Source organism: Triticum aestivum, unplaced genomic scaffold (assembly GCF_018294505.1).
Source record: "Triticum aestivum cultivar Chinese Spring unplaced genomic scaffold, IWGSC CS RefSeq v2.1 scaffold171932, whole genome shotgun sequence".
NCBI lineage: Eukaryota > Viridiplantae > Streptophyta > Magnoliopsida > Poales > Poaceae > Triticum > Triticum aestivum.
Window position 1 is genome coordinate 1 of NW_025246097.1, and position 2,147 is coordinate 2,147.

Consider the following 2,147-nt stretch of genomic DNA (forward strand, 5'->3'; position numbering starts at 1 on the left):
CCGTTCTATATCAGCGGATTTGTTCTCGGAATTGGTGGTAGCAAGGACCAACCTGTTATCGCCTGCAGACAACTGTCAACTACGAGAACTTACAGTGGATTGCATCTCAGCAGTGCTTGTGGCTCCCATCTGTAGCCTCCTTGCCGCTACCCTCCACACTTTAGAATTCTGGTATGATCACCGGGCAGAAAGCTTCACGGAAGAGGAAGAGAGAGCTCTTCAGCTCCTCACCTCACTCCGTTTCATCAATTTTATGGATTGCCCTAATCTGTTGTGCCTTCCTCAAGGCCTACACAGCCTTCCTTCTCTTAAGACACTATTTGTCCAAGATTGTCCTAAAATCCAATCTCTGCACAAGGGGGACTTTCCCACTTCACTGGAGTGTCTATTAGTGCAGGGTTGCAGTCCCGGGCTACAAGAGCAAGCCAAGCAATTAAAAGGAACAAAACCAGATTTTAATGTGATACTTGAACTTGAGTAGCACAAGGTAACACAACTCCTGCTATCTATGTATTCCTTCTTTTCCAACGAAGAAAGGGAGTCGATCCCGCAATTATCTATTGTTTTGAAGTAGTACTAACTAATAACTTGTTAAATCTGACAGGTGGATTGCCAACACAGCTGCTCAATCATTTTAGCTGCATTGTGTACATACTACATAGTCATGAAACCTTTCAGGCTACTCTTGTTGAGACTAGCATCTGGCCAGGATCTCCATCTACAAGTTGTGTCTCGTATTATAGCACACAGGTAGCTAGTATTTGAGATGGAGAGGAGTGCTACAGTATGCACTCTATCGATGAACCTAGAGGTGAATGACTATCTATTTTACCATTTGTTTTTAGATACAGTTGTATCAAGAAAGTGGGATTCTTTTTGGTTGAGCATTTATATGCCCGTTTTCTGACCTTACTTTCATTACTCTGTTTCTGCAGGACGATTACGGCCGACAGTGGATTTGGTATTCAGGACTTCTTTGGTTGCTCCATCCAAACAATAACAATATCAGTAACAAAAGTATCATCAAGAAGTAGCTGTGCAGCTATACCAAGGCCATTTCAAAGGTCAGTCGATCCCTCTGTCACTTTCATTCTTATTCTTAGTTCAGCATCTCAACAATGTTTGTTTCTCCCAAACGCAGTTTACTCGCTGCTAGTTACCCTCCACACATTGGAGTCTGGGAATGATGATTGGGGTCTGCCATCCCGGCCTCAAGGTCAAGGGTTACACAGCCTTTCCTCACTCATGGGCCTAGTAGTCATGGTTTGTCCTGGTCGTTGCGTAAGGGGTGATCTCCCTGTTTCACTGCGACAGCTAGATATATTACGCTTCAGTGCAGAGCTACAAGAGGGAATCAAGAAATTAGAAGGAACAAACCCAACTTTAGCCCAGCCCAAGGTAACAATTAATTCTCACCATTTTCCTTTCTTTTCTCAAGGAAATAGACCCCACCTATCCTATTACTCTGTACTATACTATTAATACTAACTTGTGAAACCGGACAGGCTTGATGGCAGAATTACTCATTTCCAAAGCGCAATGTGCACGTAGATAAACTGTGAATCCTGGGTGCAAGTCATGCGGCATGTGCAAGTTGTCGGCCTATCTGCCGGTTCGTACATGGGTTTTTATTATTTCATTTGCAGTGCTAATGTTGTGTTGAAATACAGCTACCTTCCTTTCGTATACAGTTTTGGCAGCTCTCATATAAGTCGTGTGTCCCATATTACATTGTACCTACTGGTATCAGAAATGGACTACTGAAGTTTGCATGCATAGCAGCTGCTTGCATTGCATGGTAAACTACGAAGACACAGGGGACAGCCGATTGATTAAACTGGAGGTGAATGTCTTTTTGTTTCTGCTTTACATAAATCTTATGAATGTGTGTTTTCTTTTAACTTAAAGCATGACGATTATCATAACCTTTAAGCTATGGAAATGTTTCAGGTCCCAGGTCGTATATATAGAAGTCTTTCCACTGGTTCCTTCAAGCATCGGCCAGATTGGCTGACTTCCTAGTGACTGAGCAGCTTTTGTTTCATGAGATTAACAGTTTGGGAGGAAGAGTAGTTTATCCTTTGGCATGTTGATCTAGATGGTACGAGTTTCAGCTCTAGTTTAGCAGGTTCATACCTGTTGGCCAA

At 42.8% G+C, this 2,147-nt stretch overlaps 1 long non-coding RNA gene across 1 annotated transcript; it reads left to right on the plus strand.

Annotated features, from left to right (window-relative positions):
- Positions 1-933: 933 nt before the first annotated feature.
- LOC123177106 (uncharacterized) lies at positions 934-1,613 on the plus strand. Its single transcript, XR_006488771.1, has 3 exons — positions 934-1,064; positions 1,142-1,398; positions 1,506-1,613. It is a non-coding gene; the product is annotated as an uncharacterized lncRNA (long non-coding RNA).
- Positions 1,614-2,147: the final 534 nt, after the last annotated feature.